At 60.6% G+C, this 25,991-nt stretch overlaps 1 protein-coding gene across 3 annotated transcripts in view; it reads left to right on the forward strand.

Moving 5' to 3' along the window:
• Nucleotides 1-25,991, forward strand: part of ZNF423 (zinc finger protein 423) — a 259,489-nt gene that overhangs the window by 113,261 nt on the left and 120,237 nt on the right. Inside the window, exon 1 of one of the 3 annotated variants that reach the window (XM_037066364.1) lies at nt 20,233-20,296. The exons of the other annotated variants lie outside the window; for them this stretch is intronic. The gene's annotated coding sequence lies outside the window, so the exon portion shown is untranslated. Of the gene's footprint in view, nt 1-20,232; nt 20,297-25,991 lie in introns of those variants that run through there. 3 annotated transcript variants of the gene reach the window in all.

The following is a 25,991-nucleotide window of genomic DNA, read 5'->3' on the forward strand; positions in this document are numbered from 1 at the left end:
CGTTCTGCTCATTTGTGCACTCATTGGTTGATCCTTGTATGTGCCCTGACTGGGGATTGAACCTACCATCTTGGCGTATCGGGACGACGCTGTAACCAACTGACCTAACCAGCCAGGACTATATACACTCTTTATTCAGGGGCAGGGAAATGTGGGTGAATTATAATAATGATAAACAGCACAGTAACTAATAAAGAAATAATAATATGGGAACAAGCCTGTTTCCTGCATTCACAGTGGTAAGCCTACCTTTGCCTGCCCCTGAGTGTACATACCGGCCCTGAGTGTGTCTTTGGGCCTGTGTTCACTCCTTTCTGATGGGCCACTGGCTATGGTCTGGCCAAACCCTTCCCCACTGAGCAAGGGCCACTGCAGGCCCCTCCTGGTGGCCAGTGGCCGCATGTCAACTACAGCTGCTGGCTTGTCTGAGAAGGAGGCAACCAACAACCTCAATCGAATGCCTGGGCCTCAGGTGGGAGCCTTGGCTTCTGAGGGAGACCCCTGCTCCTGTCGCCACACGCACTGTCCCCAGGGTCCGAGTCTGAGCAGACTGGAGCCGCGTGCCCAGGAGTTCAAATTTGCCTGCAGATACCGGGCCCCTTGTGGGAGCCTCCTCCCCGTACCCCCTGCACTGCCCGCCAGCCTGCTTACTCCAGCCGTGGGGTGCTGGGGAGGTGATTGTCCATTGCCCTCCTTTGAAAGATGGTGGCTGTCGTGTCCTGTCCTCTGACACGGACGAAAAGAGGCACACTTTTTCCCAGCCTGACCCTGTTTTCCCTGTGCCCGGGTGCGGGGTAGGGAGGAGATGGCGGTGAAGCTCCTGGACAGGTGGCCGTGGGCTTCGTTCGGGGCACAAAGACATGTTTGCTTAAGCCAACAGCATGTCCAGAACCTCTCTGGTCTGCCCTTTTTAATAGAAAGGGTTTATTATTGTCACTGTTATTATTACTACTGGTAGGAGTGGGAGCCCTGAAGAGTGTGTGGGAGGTACAGCAGCACACCCTGGGAAGGTGGTTTGGATCTGGACAATCTAGTGTTCAAATCCTGCCTCTGCCCGAAGTCTGTGATTGAACCGGCTGTGAGCCTTAGTTTACCCCTCTGGGTAATGGGGCCGCGGAAGCCATGCTGGGGATTCAGCGGGTGTCAAAGGGCCAGCACCCCGCCTGGCACATTGGGGCCACAGACAGAGGGTGGTGATTCTGGTTCCTTTGAACCCAGAACAGGACACCCCCTGAGAGGTGGGGTGGAGTGGGGTGGGTGTGGACGGTAGGTGGGACCGAGTGAAGCAGCCTAGGCTGTGGGACCTGGGTGCGTCCGGGACACGTGCTGTGTCCCAGTCCTTGGCTGTCAGGTTGGCTTGTGCAGAGCCTAGGTGCTGCCCTGGGAGCCCGTGGAGGCCTGGGGGTCCGGAGATGTGGCCATTGCGCAGGAGACCTGCCCTGACTCTTCTCTCTGGGGAAGGACAGTCTTCCTTGAGGGTCCTCACTGACGTATCCCCAGCCAGGCCGCCTCCTCTGGTGATACCCCGGCCTGCTACGGCCCTCTGTAGAGTTGTGTGATGATACCGGCAATGCCACCCCGTCTTTGGGACCCCCATATGTGGTCCCATATGACCCCCATATGTGGACCCCCATATTTGGGACCCCCCGCTCACTCTGAGGGACTGCCGAGCACCTCAGACCCCCAAAGGTCAGAGGGAGGAGTCACCATGGGAGGTGGGTGTTGGGTCTTTCCAAAAATGCGCCAGGAGGGAAGGTAGCACATTCCCCGCCCCCGATTCTTTATTATTCATCTGCCTCTTGGCCCTAGTCCCGACGGCCACACAGGCGGGAACAGGTGTCCCACAGCCTGCACCTGGGCCTGCTAATCCTCGCCTTTGGGCCTGTGTTCACAGCCAGGGTCTCTCCAGGGCCTGGTGCGGTGGTGGGTCCCAGCCCCACCCAGGCCTCCCTGCCCCCGGGGGCCCAGGGCTGCCCAGAAGCTGCTGAAAGAAGAATCTGGTCACTTTGAACGGGTCTTCTGCTCTATGCAGCCCACCGGGGAGTTTGTAAGTTCTTTCTTTTTCCATGAGTCTCTCGGTCATCACGTGAGTGACACAGTTACACTCCATTGTTTGTGCAACGGCTTTAAGGCGCTGGTGCTGCGTTGAAATCATTAGCCATTTTCAACGCATCGTGGTCCCCCCCCCCCCCCCNCCCCCCCCCCCCCCCCCCGTCTCGGCCTCTCTTCACTTACGAAACGTACTCGGATTCTCGGAACTGGGGAAGCCCTGAGCCTCGCACCCCCTCCGTCCCGGCCCGCCAGCAACACCTCTTCAGGATGGGCTCCCACCGGGAGCCTGCACTTGGCCCCTTGGGCCCAGGGCTCCGTGGACTTCCCTCCACCCAGCAAGTGGGTGGGCTCCCAGGTGTCTTTGCTGTCCAGGGGCTCTCCTGGCTCCTCCCCTTGACCGGGGAGGCCCGGGTCCCGGCCGGTTCGGAGTAAGTTACGTGTAACGCATTTTCAGAGTCCGCATTGCAATATTAGCTCTGACTGTCCGCTGCGGAGGGAAAAGGGGGAGTTTGCGTTTGAAGTTTAATCCAGCTTCTGCTTAAGCTCAGTCCCTGGGCAATCCTTTTTTCTGCCGCTGAGCTCAAACAGCCGGGTCTCAGGTTTGATCCGCTGCCCCACGGAGCCCTGCCCAATGTGAATTCCAAGAGTTTTTTCCCTCCTCTCTTGACCAGGGAGACTTGCCGGGGAAAAAATCACTGTGGTCCCCCGTGCCACTTTCACCGTGGGCCCCTCGTAGAGCCCCTCTGGCTGCCGGTGGGCTGGGGAGGGCTTTCGGCTCCTTGAGGGAGGGGGCCCCTGTTCCTTCCTCCTGGTCTCCGAGCGCCTCTTTGAGCTCTCGGTGCCGGTGGACGGCGAGCACTGGGGAGTCCGGGAGTCCTGTCCGGCATGTGGGGGGCAGAGAAAAAGGAGGGAAAAAAGGGAGGGAAATGAAAGGCGTGAGTTTGTCGGGAACTGGCATTGGCGGGGGAAGCAGGAGCCGCAGCAGGATGGAACCTGGTGGCCTTCAAAACTTTTCTTCTCCCCTCTAGCCCCAGGACTTGGAGGATGCAAGCAGTAATTAAAGGCCCCCCTGGCTGCTGAATTTCCGTGCCCAGGTCTTTGATCCGGCTCATGTCGGGCGGCGCTGTCCATTGTCCCTGCCTTTCTTTCATTCTCTTTTGATGGCAGAAATGATGATCTTTGATTCCGGAGTTGTAGGTGGGTAGGGGAGTGTGGCAGGCCTTACATAATGCGGCGCTCACAGCTTATTTTTAAACGCGGGCATAATCAGGGCCGGGCAGGGGCTGGGCTCAATGTTGCCCCCAAGTTCAGGGGGAGGCGGGGTGGCCTGCCCCGCGGCTCTGCCCTGGGGGTAGGTGGGGAAGGCCAGTCCTGTGCAGCTGAATAAAAATTACTAGAGGCAGCTTCCCCCCTCCACTCCTTTCTAAATATAACCTGGAGGGAGTTTTCCCTAATTGTTCCCTCCTGGCCAGAGGTGTACGGAGAGGAAGCCGGACAGTGAGGGCAACTGGGTTCCTCCTGGCCGCGCCCCGGGAGGCCCGCATGCTGTTTATTAGTGGATGTTAATAAACTATGCAGGACGAGCCCCAGGAGGAAGCGTGTGAACCTGTAACTCAGGTAGCCGAGTTAAAGCGAAGGCGCTGTGCCAGATGAGGCCCGGTAGGAGGTCATGGCGGGTGTCAACCTTCCCTGCCCCTTGGGTCCCACTGAGCAAACCTGGACAGCTCCCAGCACTGGGCCTTGCGGGGTGGACAGAGAACAGAAGATGAGGTACTGATGATAAGGTGCTTGTGGTCCAGATAGGGGGTGGAGAGGTGGGTGGCCAGGATCAGTCGATGGTGGGGTGGTGGGGGTTGGGCAGGTGGGGGCAGGCTGAGAGTGTGGCCCCCTTCTGCCTTCACGGGACAGGCCCCTGCGGGGATTGCCTTGTCTTCTGGGCAGCGCTGGTCCTGGGAGTGCCTGTGGCTGGCTTTCCTGCCCCCTGTACCAGGGCTCACGTACCAAGATTTCAGGTGCTTATTGCATGCTCCAGTAGAAATACACTGAGTGCCCACAGCGTACTGGGCTCTCTCACGCAGTGGTCCCTGCACAGAAGCACAGTGGACAAATCACCACAAAACTGTGTGCATCATTAGAGGCATGTGAGCATTTGGAAGGAAGAGTATGAGGCATGAGAGAGGCCAAGGCTTCTCTGTGGACTTGACGTTGGAAATGAGGGTGGGCTGATGGGTAGTAGTAATGGGGTGGTCGTCCAGAGAGAGGGTTCAGGGCCCCAAGAGTGTTTGGCACGTTGGAGAACCATCGGCAGGTGGTGCCGCGGGAGGGGGTGCCCTGTGGAGAGGGGCAGGGGCATCCTCAGCGCTGCCGGTTGACGAGCTCCCATCATGCTCTGTGGAGGGTGGGGTGGCCAAGCCAGGAAGCTGAGAGGCTGGCGCAGGGGTCGAGGTGGAGAACAAAGGGGATGGGGGAGTGGGCTCGGTGGCAGGCTTGAGAGACGGCTTGGGTGTTGGGGGCAAGGGAGTGCTGGGTGCCAGGGGCACCCCTGAGTTTCGGCTTGGGCATCGGGTGACTGGGGAGGTCTTCCTGGAGGGGGAGGTGTGGACGAGGGACAGAATCTGGGGAAAGAAACCAGTTCTCCTGTCCCTCCCACAGAGGAGCGCACAGCACGGGCCAGGGCAGGGCTGGGTGGAGCTGCTGGGGAACAGTGGATGGAAGTGGGTGGAGACGGAACCTGGTGCCTTCCTGGCCCTGCCAGTGACACCCCATGTGGCCTGAGACAGGGATGCCCCTGCTCTGTCCCCAGCTGAGCCCTCCTGGCCCGACAGGGTGTGTTGAGGGAAGGGACTTAACTCCGGGAGGCCCAGAGCATTTACATCACGTTGGGGCTGGCTTGACTCTGGGAGATTTTGCCTCTGGCTGCCCCCTCCCCCGACTGCAGGCCCTTGAACTTGGGTAGCTTGCTGGGCTACCTGATGCCCAGACGGACACAGCCTGTCCAGTGCCCCTCACTCCCTTGTAAATGCAGAGGTCGGTCCCCTGCCTGTCAGGGCTGACGAGGGAGGGCAGTCTGTCCATCTCCACCTGTCTGGCCCGCACACAGGCCCGCTTTGCCTGGTGCGTGCAGACCTGGGACCAGCTGCGGGCTCCTGGCACCTTCGGCCGCTCCCTCTTGCTGGGGTGGGGAGCGGGTACTGCTTAGCTTGATAGGAGGGGCCTGGAAGTTTCTCGAGGTGGGGAGAACTTCTGGATAGTGGGGTCCCCTGGGGACTCGGGGATGCCAGGTGGGCTCCCTGCTCTTCATGAGCCAGGTTCTTGTCAGTCCGGGGCGGCTCCCCTAGATTTGCTCCTTGGCATTGAGGAGCCTGATGTCACGGGACCACTCATCTCCTGGCCAGCACCCAGGGGTCTCAGCTCCGCCTTCCTACATCCCCATCCCAAAAGCAGTCTCTCCAGGAGGGACATGGCCAGGCCTAGGCCGGCCGTGGGGACGCAGCTGTTCCACCTACACAGATGGATTTTATGCCGAGGCCTGGGGTCTTTTCATCTCTGCCCGGTTTCTCTCATCATGCAATCTTTGGGCTAATTAATGGCATGAACTTCCTCATGATGGTTGACAAATATCCCTTTGATTTTCTCCAGGGCAGGTTGATGATCTGCACATCCCTGATCCGTCTGGCTGTGTTGTTAGAGCTTTGCAATCTGAGACTGTAACAGTTTGTTGAATTTTGAGGGAAGAAGCCCCAGGATGCGAACACCCCACTTTCCTGTGGGCACCCTCTCTCCTGGTCCTGCCCGAACACGTGCGGTTATGGGTCTATACCAGGGACCCTGTGTCCTCCACGCTTTCACCCAGTGAGTTCACCGTCTGCCTCCAGAGCGCGCGGTCCGCACAGCTGCCCTTCACGGTGCCTGGGGATCCAGCGCGAGGTGTGGATGTAGCGCTCGGGGGTCCCGGGGCTCCGTTCCTCCAGGGCCCTGGGGCCATGCGGCAGGAGGCCACGGTTCTGAATCAGGGCCAGGAGAACTGGCTTCCAGTCCCACGTGGCTGCTGAGGGGCTGTGAGGGACCTTGTCCCTTTGTCCTCTGGGCATCCGTCTCCTGTCCGAAGACCAAGGCGGATCTCCTCCACCTCTGACGTGCCACGATTTGGGTTCCAGAGAAGTAATGCACTTCTACATTAGAATTCGCTTATTTAGCAGAAGGATGTGCTTGTGCCGAGACCCCCTTTGTAGCCCCCACCCAGTTGTGATCGTGCGCTTTCGTGGTATCACCTTCTCATCCTGGTCTGTCCGCTGCGTGATGTGGAAGCTCCGTGAGGGGCCATGTGGGCTGCAGCCGCCTCTGAGTGTCCCCACGGTGGCACCCAGGAGAGCTCTGTGTGTATCGAGTGAAGGGTCCGATGGCACAGTGAGTGGTAGGGGTCACCTCTTCTGCCCCTGTCTCCAGGAATATGGGGGGTGCACATTACCGATGGGTGGCCAGCGCGCCTCCCCATGCCCCCCTGCAGCTCTGTGGCCTGACCCAGAAGCTGGGGTGGGAGGGGGCCCTCAGAGTGGGGTGGGGCGTCTCCCACGCAGCGCCATCGACACAGGGCACAGCTGTAATGATTGTCACTACAGCATAAAAATGGCCATTTATAGAGTGTGTGCGACCTGCCTCATCCCATGTCATCCTCAAAACATCCCTGTGAGGTGGGCTTGTGACCATGGTTCCATTTAACAGATGAGGAAACCGAGGCTCAGAGAAGCTGTAATGTGCCCGAGGTCCCACAGCCAGGTTGCTACGGAGACCGAAGTTAAAGTTGGCAGCCCAGCACCCAGATGCCTGGTTCTCCTGCCTCCCACCCCGTCCCCCACCCTGCCCCCCATCTTGCTGTGACCAGTGACATCCCATCTGCCGAGGTTCTGTCCTGGCCAGATGCAGTGCCCTCCTGGGACGCCAGGCCAGGCTGTTGCTACAGCGGGAGGTGAGGGGAATCCTCTGGCTTTGCAAGGCAAGGATGAGCCCCCAGAGCACTGCCCTCCCCTTCCCTGAGCAGGTGGGATGGGATTTGCTTGGCTGGCCCTGGAGCTCCCAGCAACTCACTCCCTTCCCTGGCTTCTTTCTGCCTTGCTTGAGGAAGGGCAGAGGACTGGGGTGGGCAAGGGGGATGGGAGAAAGAGGGCAGGGTGAGGGATCGGGGGCGGGGGAGGGACAGACCCTCCGAGTGAGGGAGAGGGAGGACGAGGACAGGGAAGGGATGCAGGGACAGCAGACGGGGGAGGGGGCAGAGTTGGTTCCCAAGAGGGAATCAGGCAGAGGAGCAGACAAGTCATCATTCAAGGAAGAGGAGCAGGCGCGAGGGGGCAGAGAGGAAGGAGGAGAAAGGCCTGGGCAGGGACGGAGGGCGTGCTGTGTTAGGGCAAGAAGGGACTGACCAGTAACTGTGCAGAAACCGGCAGCACAGAGTAGGACCCCACAGCCTCCAGAAACCCAGGGCGGGCTCCTGGTGGTGGCGGCAGAGGCCCTGGGCGTGCCCTGGGCCCCCCTCCCTGGCAGACTGGGCCAGGAGCCGGCACTTTGAAGTCCCTGACATTGGCGGTGAACCCAGCCCGTCTGAGGTCTCATTAGCCTGGTTACACACGCCCTGCCCGCTTCCACGCCAAGGCTTGTAAATCTGCCCCGTTTGCTCCGTGGAGTCGGTCGCCGACGTGAATGGGACGGCGTTCGTACCCACGAGGTTCTTCTCCCCTCGCCCCACCTCTAAAAGCGCTCGATCACCAAAACTTGGCTGCCCTGGGGAAGAAAGCCGCCAAAGAGAACCGTGTTTCTTTTTCCACTTGAACTTGGGAGCAGCTGAGCCTTGATGCCAGTGGGTTTTTCTGCATCCGTGCAGTCAGTGTGGTTGGTGGCTGTGAGCGAGGGGAGCCTTGGGGTCCGCCCCGCGCCTCCCCTCCGAGCCTCCCCTCCCTTCTGGCCGGCGCCCCGCGGAGTCTCCACGTGGTTCTCGGCTTTGCTCACCTGAACCCACGGTTCAGGGAAGCCTTTTGGTCTCTCTGCTGGACACGCTTGCTCCCCCAGCTTGGGGGTCTCTTGAAGCTGTGGACAGACAGTGGGACGTGGACACTGCTGAGAAAATTCTCTCTTCCTTCTCTCCCCACTGGCCTTGGTTAATGCAGGCGCCTGTCTGGCTTAGAGGCTGTGCTTTTACAAGGGGCCGATGGCTTGAATACCCGAGGCCCCGGCCTGAATACGCTGGGAAGATGAGACCCACTGGGCCCGTGGGTTCCCAAGCGGTCGGGCTGGCCTTTGCAGGCCAGCATTCACAGATGTTGGTGCGCGTTTGTGTGGAGTGAGAACTGATCTTTCTGTCTCATGTCAGAGTTTATCCACCCGTCCAACAAGTATGTGAGATTGGTCTCCCCAGACTGTGGGCCAAGGCACCCCGGGGCGCCACGGCAGACCCCCCAGGAGTAGACCCCCAGGAGCTGATGTATGTGGAAGTTCTGAGGGACCACAGCCGTACTCACCGTCTGCTGGACGTGACGGGACCTTCCAGCCCGGGGTGGTCCACATTGACAGGAAGGCACTCTCTGTATTCCTTCAGATGGCGTCCCGTCTTCGCAAAGTGGGGCTTTGGGCGGGTGCCGGGGACGACGAGTAAATGTGACGTGAATGTCTGCACGGGAAAGGACACGAGGATGGCGGGTCTTGTCCGATTCCAAGTCTAGGGAAGTTGCTCGTCGCCAAGGGGAGGGTGATCGACCTCGGGCCTGTGGGGTGGGGCAGGGACTCCGCCGTGGGGCAGTGGGAGGGTCTCCGTCCTGAGCTCAGTGTCCTGGGCAGACCTGGGCTCCAGAGTGCCCCCTCGGGCTGCTGTGTCTGGTCGGACTGGACGTGGGGAAGGGTTAGGAGGCTGTGCAGGGTCCAAGCAAACCAACCGACCGAGCGACCAATGAACCAACCGACCGAGGAGGCGTGGCCTCAAGTGGTAGCAATAAGACGGACTCTGGTGGACAGACCAGAGACCTGGGGGCACCCGACCTGGTGACTAGCTGGATGGAGGGGTGAGAGGAGAGGGAGAGGGTGTCTGGCATGGGGACAGGGTGACCCGGAGAGGGCACAGTAGGACCTATTAGATGGTCAGTAATTCCTCGCCTGCTTTATTTCTCTCATTCACTTCCATTCCCTGACATCTTAACAGAATGATGTGATTACCCGCTCACTGTCCACCTCCCCACCACCGTCCACCCCGTGTGGGCAGGGACATGGCCTCAGTCCCGGTGGTGGCCCCATGACCCCAGACTTCAGAGGCCCCGGCTTCCTCAGTTCATGAAGCCTTGGTCTGGTGATTGTCTCCTGGCACCCCAGGCTGAAGAGATTCCCAACTGTCCCTGTATGGAAGGAGTTAGGTCCAAACCACCTGATAGGTGTTCACGCCTTAACTTAGTAGCTGTTTGAAAAGTAACACATGTGAGTGTAAAGAGAAAACATTTTCGTTTCATTCTGTGAAAACCACAACGACTAATGGAATGTGTTGAAGGGTGGGTTCTGAGTTGCGGGGTCCGGGGCGGCACTTTGAGAAGGGTGACCCGGACAGCTCCTGAGCCTGCACCCCTGCTCCCTACCAGACGCCCCTCCCCATGCCCTTTGCTTCCTGCCAGAACTTCCGCAGCCCCACGACCCGAGTTCGAAGGCTGGCTTCCCCATGGTGGGGTTTGGGGTACCCACACAGCCACCCCCCCATGCCCATGAAGTCTGGCGTGAGCGTGAGATCCCCCTCAGGAACCTGGCCGTCGGTGGTTCCCGCCAGCAAGGCGCTCTTGGCAGACCTGGTGTGAGCGGGGACTGCCGCTTGGTCATCTCGAGTCACCTGCGTGGTGAGGACTGTGTGCCTGTCCTGGCCCAGGGTGCCCAGAGTTGCAGCGGACCGCCAGACACTTCCGCTTCCCTGCGGGTTTGCCTTCCCTCCTCTGGCCTCCATGCTGGAGCCCTGCCTTGCCGGCTCGTGGCTGTTCCTGGGTGTCCCGATCTGGGAGGGCGAGCAGTCACGTGCACAGGTGCACCACGCAGGGGCCCAGCCACACGTGTGTGTGCCTGTCCCTGTTAGTGCTTGGCAGAGCTCCACAGTGCGGGGGGCAGGGCAGGGCAGGGGGTCATGCTGTCCTTGCTGTTCCCTGGGGACTTCAGTCTGGTCTGTTGGGCCAGTGAGCATGTGACACTGGCCACGGGGCCAGCGCTGGCCGTTCCCATTTGTGCTCGGCGTCAACAATTCATCGGTTTATTTACGAACTCATTCACTCCCTCGTGCTGCAAGTGCTTACCGCTAATCTCGGCGGACGTCTGAGCCGGAGGGCGGAAGTAGCTGGCGAAGACTTCACGAGGCCGGAGCCCCATGGCGTGTGTGCACATGTGACCTGTGCGTGCGTGCAGACAGAGGTATGAGTGCTGTGCTGCTGCACACAGGACCACGTGTACACACACATGTGCACAGTAGGGTCACAGGAATGTGGCCTCGGTGCCCGTCACGGCAGCCGTGGAAGCCTCCCGCCCGTACGGGTTCCGGGCTGGGGGAGAGAAGCCGCCGCTGGGCAGAGCAGGCTCCGTCGCCGGGCTTTGCGCGCGCGTGTGAGCACTTGGGTGTGTTTTAATTAACTAGAACATTTGCCTGGAAATGAGCAGTGGCGGCAGCAGGCGCAAAGGCAGCTGGAGGGGGCGGGGCTGTGGCCGCCGTGGTGGCAGAGGCTGTGACAGCCCGGCTCGCGTTTCCACGGGCCCAGTCCTGGCTGATGGCACCACGTAGCCGTGGGGTGGCAGGCTGCCCCTGGTGCCGGTCATGGGCCCAGCAGGATGGGAATTTGGGGAGCGGATAAACTCTCAGGAATTCTCAAGACCCCTCCCCACCTCGTGGCTCCAGCACGTGGTGAGGACCTGCAGCTCCTGGCCTGCGTCCATGGGCTTCGGACCTAGGAACCGTCCAGGACTGACCAACCGTCCCCTCTCCCTTCCTCTCTCCCTTCTCCTCTTGCACCTGGCACATAACTGGAGCGTCTGTATTTGTTGGTTGCATGGATGGGTCAACAGATAGAGCAAAACAAGGCTCAGAGAGGTTATGGGATGTCTCCAGGGTCTCACAGCATGTCGTAGGCCAGTGGGCAGTTTTGACTTTTTCCGGTGCTGTCTCCACAACCCGAAGTGCCGGGGTGACGAAATACACATGCCAAGGTGGGAGTGCCTCTCCCTCTGTCCTGAATGGTCCCTCCAGTTGTCTACCCTCGATCCTGCCCCTCTGCACGTGGGCTCTCAGGGTGGTAGAGTTCTCTCCCATTGAGAGAGGTAGGGGAGAGTGGCGATGACTGGTGGGAAAGGGCCGGGTTATCCCTTCCTAAGACAAGTTGGCCACCAGGAGCTCTTGGCTTGGAGACACTAAAGTAAATCTCAGCCGGGATGGCGGACTCCCCACCAGACCCCTTCCCTGCCACCCAGTCTGTCCCAAGGCCTCAGAGTGTCGCCCATGGCTGCCACCCACCCCGTTGCACCTCCAGGCCAGGGTTACAGTGGCTCCGTCCCTGGAGCGGTGGCCCGTGCTTTCTCTTTGCTCCTTCCACTCAAGGGCCCCTGCCCCAGTGTGTCGCTGACACGTAGTTCTGTTCAGGTCTCCCTCCTGTCTGGTGGTCCGGGGCTGGGCTCTGGGACCGCGCTGCCTGGTGTCAGGTGTGGGCTTGCCCCTCACTGGTTCTGTGGTTCCGGCTGAGTCACGTCATTGCCTCCTGGGGCCCTGGTCGGCTCACTTGTAAAGCAGGACACCACTGCTCTGAGCCAGGCTGCGGCCCACCTGAGAGCATGCACGGGGCACGGGGCACAGGGCACGGGCCACTGAGAGCCTCCTGCTGCACGGAGCACCGACCCACAGGANACAGCTGGCACTGTCCCCCTGCCAGCTGCAACTCAGCACGCCCGGGGCCAGAGTCCTGGCTGCTCAGAGCTCTGAGCCAGGCTGCGGCCCACCTGAGAGCATGCACGGGGCACGGGGCACAGGGCACGGGCCACTGAGAGCCTCCTGCTGCACGGAGCACCGACCCACAGGAGGGTTGGCGTGGCTCTCTTCTCGCCTCTCAGCCTCCCGGGCTCCCGTCCCGGGGAGGTTGGGGCGGGGCGTCGCAGGCCCTGCTGAACGGCGTGCTCTCTGTCTCCGTGTACCCGGGGCTGGCTTCTCAGACAGCCATTGTGCCTACGCGTACTGTTATCTGTCTGTCTACCGGTCTGTCTGTCATCCGTGTCTGTGGTACCCACGTGTCTGTTGTCTGTATCATTTGTATCTATCATCCGTGTCTGTCATATCTATTACCTGTTGTATCTCTCTATACCTGTGGTCTCTCTCCATCTGTCTGTCTGTCTATCATCTCTCTCTCTTTCATCTATTTTCTATCTTTCTACCAACTGGACCACTGTGCCTTCTCCTGCCACTGCCTTTCTCGCCTCTTCCTTTGCTGTTTTTTCTGCCCGGAATGTTCTCTCTACCCACCCTTGGTCTTTTCTTTTCTCCCATGAACTAAGACCCAGCACAAGCCCTGTCTGCCCCATGGTGGTGGCCCTGACCAGCCGGCCAGCACTCAGCCTTCCAGGCCTGTCAGGGATCCTTTTACGGCCTCACTGCGGCGGCCCAGCCCCCTCGGGGGAGTCAGCGCCCGAGGGCTGGCCCTCGTTGCTCTCGGGCACTGCACGTGCCAGGACGTGGCGAGCCCCGGTCAGTGTTGACCGAGCGGATGACCGGGCTGGGCCTTGCAGCCCAGGCAAGAGGAAGAGTTTGTGAACACGTGCATGCATACAGAAGGATGTGCGTGTGCACGCAGGGGCCATGTGTGCGTGCACACTGTGCGCGTTTTGGTTTACCAGCCTGATGCCCTGTCTAACTGGGTTTCTGAAGGCCAGCGCCCACTTCAGGTTCCCGCTGGTGCTCCGCTCCGTGGGAGAACAGGCTGGAGCTGCAGCGGGGGTCCTGAAGAGGCCTCAGGTGGCCTCTGTGGGCAGGTTGCTGTGGCTCACGCCCGTGGAGGGGGTGTCTTTTAATGTCTACACGGCCATCATGTAATCATTCGGGGATGGAGCCTCAGGACCCTGCCTCCGCAGTGGTCTTTCTCTGCTGTTGAAAAAGACTGCCGAGGAAGGGAAGTTGGAAATGAGCAGGGGCGCACCTGAGGAGTCGTGGGGTCCCCACCTCTTTTTTAAGAGACGGGGTCCCTGCCTTCCCGGGTCCTGCCAGGAGCTGTGGCCTCGGTCCAGCGGATTGCCTGCGGCTGGTCTCTCCCAGGCTGGCACGTGTGGGTCTTGCTTGTTGTGGGCAAACTGGTCTGTGCCGGCCGATGCAGGCGAGGAGCGAGTGCCTGGGACCCTCCTGCTGGCGGACACCTGCCACCAGGCTTCGGGCTCCAGTGGGGCCCTGGCAGGTGTGGGGTGGGGCGCCTCCTGGTGGGTATTAGGCTGAATACCACGCATGTACTGGGTGGGCTGTGCACACTCTGGGGACCAGGGGAAGATGCTCAAGTTTTTTAAGGAAGCTTTTCATGGGCAGCTGGGTACCTTGATCAACTACAGGGTTGACCCCCAAGCCAGAGCCATACTGTGTGACCACCTGGCCAACACTACCTTACCCGGTGCCCACTTCCCGCCTCCGTAAAACAGAACAGCGACCGCCCACCCCATTGGTCCAAGAGACACTCCCGGTCGGCAGTCCCCGTTCATAACCCTGAATTCCAGGAAGCCTGAAACCTGAATCTTTTCTTTTATTTTTTTGGTACCTCATGTGGCAGCCACATCTGACCTGGCTGATGCAAAGCTATTTATAGCCTACTTAATTCACGTTGGGGACTGTCTCCCTGTTTTGCCGCAGAAATATCGGTATGTTTGATTGCTTCTGAGGTGTTCCCAATACTCTGGAAATGCACAGCAGTACCTTCCTGGAACCCGCGCAGCTGAATTCTGGAGCCTTCCTGGCTCCGAGGGTTCCGTGGGGGGGGGGGGGGGGGGGGGGCAGGCCCACACAGACCCGGCGCAGGGGTGGTGGAGAGGGGATCTCACTACAGCCCTGCGGCGGTTTACTTCCTTCAAGGTACCACTCATTTCACAGCGCTCTGCTATACCCAACTCATTTTCTAAAAGATTTTATTTACTTACTTCTAGAGGGGACAGGAGGGTCAGAGAGAGGGAAACACCCTTTGGTCGCCTCTCACCCTCGCCTCAACTAGGGACTGAACCCGCAGCTCAAGCATGTGCCCTGACTGGGAATCCAACCGGGAACTCTCCGCTCTGCGGGACGGTGCCCAACCCACTGGCTGATTCCTGTACGAGCTCTGACTGGGGGTTGAGCTGGCAACCTTGGTGCATCGGAACGACACTCGAACCAACTGAGCCACACGGCCAGGGCTGCCTTTCTCGTTCGTTCTTGCTGTCCTGACGCAGAGGCCGCCTCCACTGGCCCAGAGCCGCCCTGGCACGGCATCCACACGGTGTCTGCACGGCATATCATGCACGCTCACTGCTGCCCTTCCTCCTGGGCAGGGGACCCAGAACAAGGGCCAGCACCTGGCCTGGGGGTGCGGTGGGTCCTCAGGACCGATGCCCATGGTTCGTTTCTGGGCCTGTAGCTCCCTGCAGGAACAGGGCCGGGAGGGACCTACCGCTTCCCATCCCTCTGCCTCGCCCCCCACCCCCTGGGGGGCAGTCATCCTCCTATCAGAGGGCGCTGCCTCATGCATGCTGACACCATCTCTTCCGTGTCCCCTGGGCAGCGGGCACAGCTAACGAGGGCTGCCCTGCTTTCCCAGTAGTGGGGATCCCGCTGGCTCTGACAACACCTTCCAAAGGGACCACGGGGTGCGGAGCCCCATCTGCCTGCTAAGGAAGGCAATTAGGAAGATTGGGGGTGAACCTCTCTGTCTTAACGTACTTTGTTTTTACTCCCCAACCAGACGTCTCCTTTGAGTTCCTTGCCCTGCAGTGTTCCCAGCCTGACTGGCTCAGGGAACTGACGTTTCTCATGGGCGGGGCCTCTGCCCAGTGCTGCAGGTGCCAATCTGTTCATACCCCCAACAGAGACACGTGCGTGCACACACACACACACACACACACACACGTGATGGATGCTTTCTGTGCCTTTGCCTCGAGCCAGCGTTCTCAGCTAGCTGCGCACTCTCTCTCTTCTGTTTGGGTTGTAAAACTCAGCAATTAAGAAAACCCTCTTTTCAGACGGATTGTGGCTCAGAATGAGGCAGCACGCTGTTTCGCGAGGGAGCTGGAGCACTGGGGGAAACTAAGTCTCAGAGCGGGGTGCACCCTTGTTGGAGCCGGCGCAGGGCAGAGGTGAGCCAGACGGGAGCGTAGGGCCTGGCTCCCCGAGTCCCTCCCTGCTCCTCCCCTGCGGGCTCAGGGCTCAGTGTTCTGCATCTGAGCCTCACTGACTGCAGGTGGGCAGGTGGGGGCAGCCCTGGGGGCCCGGTGGGTAGATTCCAGCTCCTTTCCTTCCTGGGCTGGGGTCCTGGGGGTCTGTTGCCTCGCTCTCCCCTCCTGCACGTGGACAAGCCCACACACGGCTGCTGTCTGTTGCGACCTGTACTGGTCTCCTGCAGAGGCAGGTCGGTGGAGGGCGGGCGGGTCTGAAAACACTGACCTCCTCCAGGTGGCGACACCTGGCGTGTGCCGTGTGTGGTGGCCTGGCCTCCAAGCTGGCAAAGGCGGGGAGGCCACAGCCCCATCCTGGGGCTTCAGAGGGAGAGTCCAGTCACAGCCTCCTCCTCTGGCCACTGCCCAGATTCAGGACAATGGGCTGATGGAACTTGCTGTTGGTGTCCCCTCCCCTTCCTATTCCAGATGTCCTCAGTGGTCCCATCTATGGCCACGGCACTTTGCAGTTGGCAGCCCTGGGTGGGGAGAGCAGAGCCCAGTGGGGAAACTGAGGCTCAGAGCAGAAGGGAGACTGTGTTAAGACCGAATGGCCTAGCAGCAGGGCATCAGGGCCAGCTGGCCACCTGTGTGGTACCACATCAGGGTAGCGGCGATACTACAATTCATTCTTTTCCCTCGTGGTTCTCTTTGAGCCTGTGTAGTAAGAGAGTGACGTTTAGGGCTCTCTGAGGTGCTTCAGGGCCCATCTCCCTCCACCTAGGCCCAGACCCCAAAAGAGGGGGGTCTGTACCCACCTGGGTCTGCCAGCCAGGCCACGGCTCTGGGCTGCCCCACTGGCTGCCCACTGTGCTCGGTTCAGGGATGTGGGGGTCTGTGGGGCCGCTGTCGGCCAGGATGGCCTGGGCCTCTACGGAGCCTGTGTCCGGAGCCAGGCAGACCCGGATACTGTGGCTCCCATTCCCTGCGCTAAGGTCTCCCATTTGGGGGCTCCGGCATGCAAGGAACCAAACACTTCCCAGACAGCATCCCCTTGCTCCCTGAAGTCGGGGAGCCAGGCAGTCATTGTTACTGGCTTCATTTTACAGTTGATGGTTATGGCTCAGAGCGGGAAGGTCACTTTCCCCGGGTCACACAGCACGTGTGTGGCAGAGCCAAGATCCACACCAAGTTCACACACTCAACCTCTACTGCCCATGCTCCTGCCCTCCTGGGTGCTCCTGGGCAGAGCTGGGGCGGGAGGTGGCATCTGCTGCATTGGGGGTTGGCGAAGGAGCCCTGTGCCTGGACCAAGGCTCCCCTCGGGTGGCTCTGAGTCTTGGCTAGCCTCCAGGAAGCTGTGCCTGTGTGTTTGTGGGGTTGGCCTGGGCCCTGCCAGTGAAATGGAGGGGGGGTGTCTCTGGACAGGAGTGGTCACAGCCACAGCCCGCCCCGCGGGACCTGCTGGGTGGAGCCTGTGGCCAAGCCCTTGTGCTGACCACTCACTGGGGGTCCAGCTGTGCTGCCCATCTTGTAGCTCCCCAGAGGGGCTGCTGTGAGGGGTGCCAACCCGGGAGGACTCTAGACTCAGCTGCCCCTGGGGGCGTGGCAGCCTGAGCCTCCCCCCCTCCCACTTCTGGGCCTCAGTTTCCAAGTCTGTGAAACGGGAAGGTGTCCTTGCCCACACCTTTCCCGGCATGGGGGTCCTGCGGCCCTTGTGCGCCTCTGTGGGGACGAAACCACCCTCTGGGTGTGCGTTGGGGGGCCTGAGAGGTGCGGCCCCAGCCTAACTGTCCCTGAAACCTTTCCCAGAGCCTTGAGCCAAGCAGACTCCTTTGTGGCCCAGCTCTACCCCTCATGGCCCTGCAGCACCAGGCTCCTCGGCCCTCTGAGCCTCAGTTTCCCTTTTGTGGCTCTGGGGTAACCACGGTGCTTCGCCAGGGTATAGCTGTGAAAATCAGATGGAGAACCATGTGCGGGAAACGCCCCTGGAGCCCAGGGCGCAGAGGTTCCCAGCGTCCTGCTCAGCTGCCCCGTACCCCCATTCAGCTTCTCTGGCCGACTGTTTGTGTTCCCTGTTCCTCACTCTGGGGCTTTGGGGAGGGAGTGAAATCGAGCACCAGGAAACCAGCAGCCCTGGTCCGGCCGTGCCGCTCGCCCTCTGTCTGACCCTCCCTGGGCCGCTGTGCCCACCTGCAGGAAGGGAAGCAGCGGAGGGCATTTAGGCGGTTTGCTCTCCACTGGCAGTGTCCTGGCACTCCAGTGTAGTCTGCACGGCTGTGCTGTGATGCTGGTCTTGTTTCCTGTTTTATGGAGGATGGAGTGAAGGCTCGGGGCTAGGGACTGGCTGAGCCAGGATGGGAACCCAGCCTGGCCTGTTTCCCCGTGGGCTTAAACCCACGGCTGCGGGTCGGCTGCTTGGAGGCCGCAGGACAGGAGGGTGAGCTCAGCGTTGGCAGTGGAGTGGCTTGTGCTCAGCCTGGCATCGTGCCCCCCGCCCCGGTCCCCTTGGCCCCTTCCTTGGCCTTTCGCTCCCCTCCCCACCACTTGCCCTAATGGCTTAGCCCAGGTGGCAGGTTGCGTGGAGAAACTACTCCAGGGAAATAAGGGTCCTTGCCACCAGCCTGGGCCTCAGGTGTGCGCACGGCGGCCCTCCTGGGGGTCTGGGGAGGGTGCCTCCCCCACCTCCAGCTGTGAGGCGGGAGCCGAGGGCTGTGTGTATTGTGCGGTGGACGCTCACTTACCACCCGGCCTGTGTGGCTGTGTGTGTGTCCTGTGGGGGAGGGGGGCATCTGTGTGGGCCTTTGGCGGGGGGGGTGTCTGCCGGGATGGCGAAGGGGATGTGTGGACAGCGTGGGGCTCAGGCCCGGGCCCCAGGAACACATGCTGGGGGCTGGAGTTACCTCCTTTGCTGGTTAAACCGCTTTGTAGAACAGAGTCACACACATGTTCAGATAATTAGAACAAAAGCCGAAAGAACAATTCTGCTGTTCAAAGGGACGAGGCCAGGCGGTGGGGGCCCGCCAGGGTCTGGGGGGAGGGGGCGTCCCGGCTCCCTGGCCTTCGCTGGGTTTTGATTGCACTTCGAGCAGAAAAGCCCTTTGTTGTTGGAGGAGCTGACACCGGCCCGCGCATTTCTGCTGTGCGTTTGCTGCTTCCCAGGGCCTGCGCGGGACGGCCTGGCCCGGCCCGGCCCCGGCCCAGCCGTTAGGAGCTGGTTCAATGAGTTCATTTTAATTTGTCCAGTGGTTACAGATGTGGAGGCCTCTCCGTGTCCTTTTTGTGGGGGCTCTAGTTACTAATTTTTTCTTCTGGAAATAAAGAGACCTTCATGACTCCCTTTTCTCTTCCCATCCCCCTTTAAAAATAAAGATATGAACACATTTTAAACAAGGTCTTGAGTTGGGAAAGAGCGGCTCGAATGTAGGGCTTAGCTAAGAGAGGTGCCATCGGTGGGGGGGCTCCCCAAGACTGTGGGGTGGGGGACGCACAGCCCCGCTGAGTGTGGGCAGATGAGACTCACCGAAAGTGGCCCCGGACCTCAGTCTCACCGCCGGGCCTTTGCATGTGCCGCTGCCACTGCCGCCGCCTGGACTGTTTCCACCCTGGCCGAATTTCCTTGGCTCATTCTTACTCATCCTGCTGGTCTCAGTGCAGGGGCTGCCTCTTCCAGGAAGCCCTCCTGCACCCCAGCCCGGCCCCACAGACGTCACTGGTCATAGCAGATGTCACAACGTAGAGGACGTCTGTCTCCATCTCGAGGCTGTGAGCCCCACAGGGCGAGGCCCGAGCCTGCGCGGTGTTTCCTCGTACCCCACCCCCGTACCAAGATGCTCGGTGGCTGGTAGCCACATCACCGACATCTGGCAGCTAAATGAAGGGGTGAATGACTGAAGGAGTGAATGGTGGAGGACAGCCACACTCCGTGGACTCCACACCAACCCCTGTCACGTGTCCCTGGGCTGTGGGGTGAGAAGTCAGTGCTGAGTCTTCAAAAATGGACGTGGTGGGAAAGGGGAAGTCCTGTGTGTCTGGCCCGGCGTGACCCTGATCTCAGGCCCTGGATGCAGCTCTGGCCCGGCTCTGCTGGAAGCTCCCCACCCCACCCCTCCCGTGAGCCTGGGGGGCTGTGCCCACAGCCAGGGGGGCTCAGAGACAGAGGAGGAGGGACCGTGCGGCTGCAGCCCAAGGCCACTGCTGTCTGGCCTGAGCTGCCTGGTCCCCTTCCTGCTCGTGGGTGCTGGGCACGGCCTTTCGCGTGGGTTGGGGCACCTTGCAGCGAGCAGCAGTAGGGTTTTCCCTGGAGCTGCGCAGGGCCTGTGGCCCAGCCCGTTTCTGAGGTCTGGTTTCCATTTGCTGAGAGCTGCTTCCCGCAGACGGCACCCCACCCACCCCGCCCGGGGGCCTCTGAGGGGCTCGCCCCCACCCCGTCCTGGCAGCCCCTGGGCTGTCTCAGTGTTTGTTTCTCCTTCAACCCCAGGAACAGGCATTGGAGCAGAGCTGGCCCAGACCCCCTCCCCCATCTCTAGAAGAAACCCCTAGCTGGTGGGGGAGTCAGAGCTTCCCTGGCGCCCCTGGGGCCTGGGGCCCTCAACTGGGTCAACATCTGGCCCAATGGCGGAGCCTTTGGCCTCCTGTCTCCTCCTCCCACCCCCCCTCCCCGAGGCCCTTTCTTTCCCCACTAGCTGGATGCTCCGCCAAGCTCCGTGGCAGGATCACACCCTCGGCCTTCCCGGCTGAGGCTGAGGGTGGGCGTGTGTCCCGGGGCTGAGGTCACCTGGGGGGCAGTGGGAAGCGCCTCTCCAACCCTCGCCTGCTCGCTGCTGGGTGCTGGGAGCAGGAGCATCTGCAGGCTTGTCCTGGGGCACCCCGGGGAGCAGGGGACGAGGTAAGGGGGGGCAGGGCTGGAGGGAAGAATGAACAAAACAGGCGGGTGTCTGCACTGGACGCCAGGAATCCCAGTAGAGGCTCCCCACTCATCGGGAAGTGAGGTGGACTCCAACCAGGGGGAAGGAGACTCTTCCTGGAGAGGAAGAGGGAAAGCGAGGGGCTGGGGGGCACTGGTGGCCAGGGCAGGCCTGCATCCCGCCTGCAGTGTGTGTGGGGCGGGCCCCTGGGGAGCACCCCGATTTCTGGGTCTGGCTCTCCTTTTTGCTTCTCCCTGTCCTTCTCTGAGTGCTCCACCGGGTGGCCTCCTGGCCCCTGTCTCCTGCGAGGAGGACTGGCTTGTATTTCTGATGATGGCTTGTGTGCCCTCTGGGCTGGTGAGACCCTCAGCGCCTGCTGGCCCCTCAGTGCCTGCTGGCCCCTCAGTGCCTGGACTCCCAGCCCCTCGCACACCCCCCCGTCTGCCCCACTTCCCAGACCATGGTCCCTGGCCAGGAGACGGAGGCCTCCGGATTGCGGGCGTCTGGACCGGAACGTGCAACCCACAAAGCGACCGTGGAGGTGCCAAGAGGATTATCCAGACGGGCCCCTGGACTCTGGGCCACCAGAATGTGATTGCCGGGGGGCCTTGCCGGGGGGCCCTCCATGGCAGGCAGGTGGCGGTTTCTGGTGGCCAGCCTTCTCCTCCGGAAGGAACTGGCGAGTTCTTCTCTGTTTCTGCTGTAACCAAGCTACCGAGATGGCTAACTTGGGTTCCGCGATCACACGGCGTTTCAGAAGCAAATTGAGAGGATAACGTGTTATTATTGGCTACTGGGTTAATAGCTATTTTGGCAAGAGTACCAATCGTGTGTGGCGTTGCTGGCGCGGGCATGAGAACGGCGAGGTGGGTGCGTCTTGCACAGTGTGGGAGGGAGGGCCCTGGGCTGGCACTGCCTCCTTGGAGGATGCTCAGCCCTGATGAGCTGTTGCTGAAACCGAGACCAGAGAGGTTGAGAGACCAGCGTCAGGTCACACAGTGAGTCGATGCCGGGGTGGGATTCGAGGTCCCTGCGGGAATGAGTCTCTTGACCTGTGTGATCTCTGAAGGCGGGACACGTGTCTTCACTCTTTGGGCGTCGTGTGGGCATGGTGGGAATTGGAGGCTTGGAACGTGCCCACAGTGGCCCGCTCTGATTTGGAGCTGTGGCTTGCCTCCTTGCTCGCCTTGGGGCTCTGCCCAGGTGTCAGCTTGTCACCTGTGTAGGTGGCATCCCACCTATTCGCTCTCCTTCCTTGCCGCTCTCCCCGTTTCTTCCTGGCACCCCCTGACCTAGGACACGTGCCGCTTAGTTAGCAGCCTCCTCCCTTTGCCGTGTAGGCTTTTCGAGGGCTGGGCCTCTGGGGGACTCACGACCCCACGCCCAGAGCCCGGAATTGGGCTGGCAGGACAGCAGCCCTTCGGTGACATTTGGTGAAAGACTCAATGGGTGGAGTGGCAATGTCACTTAAAAAAAATGGCTGCCAGGCCACGGTGGTGGTTTCTATCTCCTTGTGGGAGACAGTGGGAGGACTCTTGTCGTTCCTGTTCCTGAGAAGTGGCCCACAGGTCCTCCCTCAGGGCTCACGATGGCATTGTTTCTTCTGGCGAAGGAAGCTCCAAGGGAATGAGTTTCCTGTCGTTGGAAGGAACCAAACCTCATCACAGAAGGGATTTAAATACTGAGCTGGGGGGAGATTGGGGCCCCTGGGGGGTCCCTTCTGTGTTTGGGCTCCATGATGGGCTCAGTGGGAAGGCTGTGGGGGCGGCCTTCTCTGTCATGTGACATCGGCGGCCCCTCCTCCGGACCGGGGAAGGGTGCTGTGAGGACGTGGAAGGGTGGGAGGTCTGGCTCGGCAGGAGCGGGGAGCCCTGCGGCCGACCTCTTGCTGCCACTGATCTGGAAACCACGCGCGGTAATGCGTTCATTGAGCGTTTCCCGAGTGCCCGGCGCTGGGCCAAAGTGCTTAACCTGGATTATCCGGTTTAATCCTCACCCCAACCAGAGGAGGCAGGAGGTGTTCTCTGCCTGTTTGTCCCCTTGGTGAGGCTTAGAGAGGTCCAGTAACGTATCCGAGGTCACCCAGCTGGCCCGAGGTGGAGCCGAGGTGTGAACCCAGGCTTCTCTGGCTCCTGAGCCTCCTGGACACACTCTGATGCCCCTGGCTGCAGGCTCCATGGGGTAGGGCCTCCCCGGGGGGGGGGGGGTTGCTGCCCCAGGACCTGAAGAAAGCCTGGCCGGGGCTAGGTGCTCAGTGAATGCCTGGAGAATGAATGAATGCACGAATGAATGAAGGCAAGGAGTTACCAAGATGGGCGGACAGTGCCCCCTTTTCACAGTCGGCCCTTTGCGGGGGAAGGACAGACCCAGGGCAGCACAGTCAGGAAGGGGTCACATGTGTGTGCCCGGCTGCCCAACTTCCTCCCTGAAAATCTCACAGGGGGCTGCTGGCCCATGTGTTCCCAGCTGGGGGGCCTGCTTGCTGGGTAATTGGGAGAGAGGGGAGTTTTGGGGGGCGCCCGGTGGGGAAGACGTGAATGCTCACACGTGTGCATGCTTGCTCACACACACACACGCAGGTACATCCTCACCCATCCGTTTGAGGGGTGTCCCCTTCCATAGACAAAAATACAACCCCCCTCGCTGCCCCCCCCATCACATTGCTGAGTCTGTACCTTTAAGAGCATGGAGTCTCAGCTTATTATCTTAGTAAATCTATTCATTTGTTGTGCTCTGGTCTGAATAAATAACAGCCACCCCATTCCCCTCCCTCCCACCCCCAGTGTCTCCTTTGTTTGGATTCCATTTCTCCGGGGACTGAGGCTGAGGCAGGAGCCGAGCTCTGCCTGCATCCCTGCCCCCCGCCCCCCCACATACCCTTGCTCTCACCCTGTCCCCAAGATGTCCTTTCAAATAGAAGAATGACGAATGCGGGCCGCACTGAAGACTGGACTAATTGCATTCTGCCACAATGCGCGGACCCCCCGGGGACCTTGGTGACACTGGACAGGCTTTGCAGAAGGCGGCCCCTCTGGGCCCCGGCAGTCAAGCCAGTGGTCAAACTCATTAACTCCTCGACTTCCAGCTGGAGCCTCCTCCCTCCCAAGGCGAGAGCCCACCCCCCCACAGAGGTCCCCTGGAGCGCATCCTCCAACCTTCCTTCTCATTAGCTTGTATTTTCTTTCATCCATTAATCCATCCACCACCTACCCATCCATCATTCACTCTTGTACACATCTGTCCATCCCATAGCTGTCATTCACGCATCTGTCTGTCCGTCCATCCATTATCCATCACCCATCTATTATTCATCCATCATCCCTCTATCCATCCTCCACCTACCTAATCTCCATCCATCCATACACCCATCCAACATCTAGTTATTATTCACCCACCATCTATCCATCCCTCTGTCCATCTTGTATCCATCCATCCTTCCATCCATCCTTCCATCCATCCGTCCTTCATGCATTCACGCCACAGTAGCCAGGTGCTTCCTCTCACCGGGACCTGAAATGCACCTGGTCATTTATCCATTCACGTATTCAAGCACCAAGCAGACAGGCACTGCCAGGCATCTTGTGAGGGCTCCCAGGGTTCCTGGGATTAGGGGCTACTCAGTGTTGTCTCCAGGCAGGTCTGAGCCCAGCGTACCTGTTGGGGACCCTAATGACATCTCTGTCATTAGGAATGAGGAGGACACGAGCAGGGACGACTGCAGAGCTGTTCGATGCCGGGCTGGCTGATGTAAGGCACACAGGGCTTGTTTCCAGCCCTGTGCCCGGCACTGGCTGATGGCCCGGCCGAAACCTCATTCATTCATTCGCTCGTGGAGCATTCAGCTAATGTGGCGGACCCACTCTGTGCCCGGGGACGTGTGGATCGAGACTTGTGCTGCCCTCGGGGGATTCTGCTCCGGGGAGCTGGGCTGGGGGTAGCACCTCCCCCTCCCAGATGCCCTGGGAGAAGGAAGTCATCACACCCACAGGGTGACCAGTGAGTCCTGGGTCCTGGGTGATTGATCGATCTTCACTGGGTCATATCCGTCTTCTCAGCCTCCTCTTGGGTGAGTGGATGTTGGAGGGGGTCCCATAAATCCAACCGTACTGACATCTTCAATGAGCCAGGCAGCCAGACCCCAAAGGCGGGCAGGACCTCAAGGGCCTCAGTGTCTCCCTGTGCACAGTGGGGGGTTAGCTGGGCAGCCCCAGAGGCCCCTGTTCAGCCATCTGAGCCTCAGGCTCCTCCTCTGTGAAATGAATCTCATGAGAAGATAATATGTAGTTTAAATGTTTCCACACAAGCGAAACATTTGTGACTAATAACATCAGTAAATAAGTAACAGACATGCAGACCCCCACGGTGGGCACTAAGCGCTCAGTGAAGGCCGTGCCTGGAGATGATGTCCGGGCGTGTCTGTGCATGTAGGGGCCTCGCAGGGTGACTTGAGGACCTCGTTCTAGTAGAAGGAGATGGTGGCCTGCAGGCATGGTCGGTCAGTCAGCAGAGGCGGGGCGCAGAGGGGGCATCAGGGTGCCTGGGGCCCACGATGCCGAGTTGGGACCAGGAGACCACATGCCCCATCCTGATGCCTGGGGTGTGAGCCGCCGGGTCCCACACCTGGAAATCCAGTCAGGGCTGCCCCCAGTCACGGCCACCTCCAGGGAGGGACCCGCCAGCCCTGCCCAGCCACACAGGCCCCTGCTTCTCACTGTGGTCCTGGGCCTGCTGCCGCCTGCCGGGCTCATCACTCCCTCTCTGCACCAATCCCCACGGAAGCCTGGGTGGCCCGTCTTTGGGCGTCAAGGCTCCACAGCCTGGCAACAAAGCCCATGAGGCAATTTTCTTGGAGGCGGAAACATGAAAATCTGGGGAAAATGGAAATTTTCTCTTTGGAGTCCTGGATTTGGAGGAGCATAAAGGGTGTGTGGGACCCACAGAGCAGAGGTGCTGCTGGCGCCGGCACGTTGGCGAGGGGCGCAGGGTCCTGCGGGTCCTGTGCGGGCCCACCAGCCCACCTCTCCTCCCTGCAGGCCGGTGGCCATCATGGTCTAGCCCCTCCCCTGACGCAGCCCTGCAGGGGCAGCTGTCCCACGCCCAGTGGAGGCCAGAGCGCGGCTCCACGGTGGGGACCTGAGCCACTTCTAAGGAAACGCAGCACGGTTTTAGGGGGTCTGATGCGTCGCTATAGCTGCATTTTCACGGGCATTCCCAAACATCATTCATACCCACGATTTCACCTAGATAATGAATTACTCAGGGTTACCCCAGCGTCGGGAGCCTTGTTGGGCCTAAGGCAGGTGGCAGGACAACGTTGGGTACAGGGCACAGGTCCAGACAGTGGCCTGCTGATGACATGAGCAGGCAGATCCTGGGCGAGGGGCACAGCGAGGGCCTTGGGTGCGGATGGCCTCGGATTCCCGGGCCGGGGCCGCCACCGCGGGGGCGTTTCCTGCGCACCGAGCCCGGGGCGGCGAGGGCAGGGAGAGTGTGGTTGGGAGCAGGGACATCAGCCTGGCGAAGGAGGGTGAGGTCCGTGCCTCCGACCGGGCTCAATTCTGCTGCGCCCCCGCCCCCCGTGCCTGGGTGCCGATGCCCCAGGTGTGGGCTCCCACAGGGCCCTGTGGGTCCAGTCCCCCTTGGGTTAGGCCCACTGTCGGGGGTGTCAGCTGCCCG

Source organism: Sturnira hondurensis, unplaced genomic scaffold (genome assembly GCF_014824575.4).
Source record: "Sturnira hondurensis isolate 20B ecotype Veracruz unplaced genomic scaffold, ASM1482457v3 Scaffold0016617, whole genome shotgun sequence".
In the NCBI taxonomy this organism is placed as follows: domain Eukaryota; kingdom Metazoa; phylum Chordata; class Mammalia; order Chiroptera; family Phyllostomidae; genus Sturnira; species Sturnira hondurensis.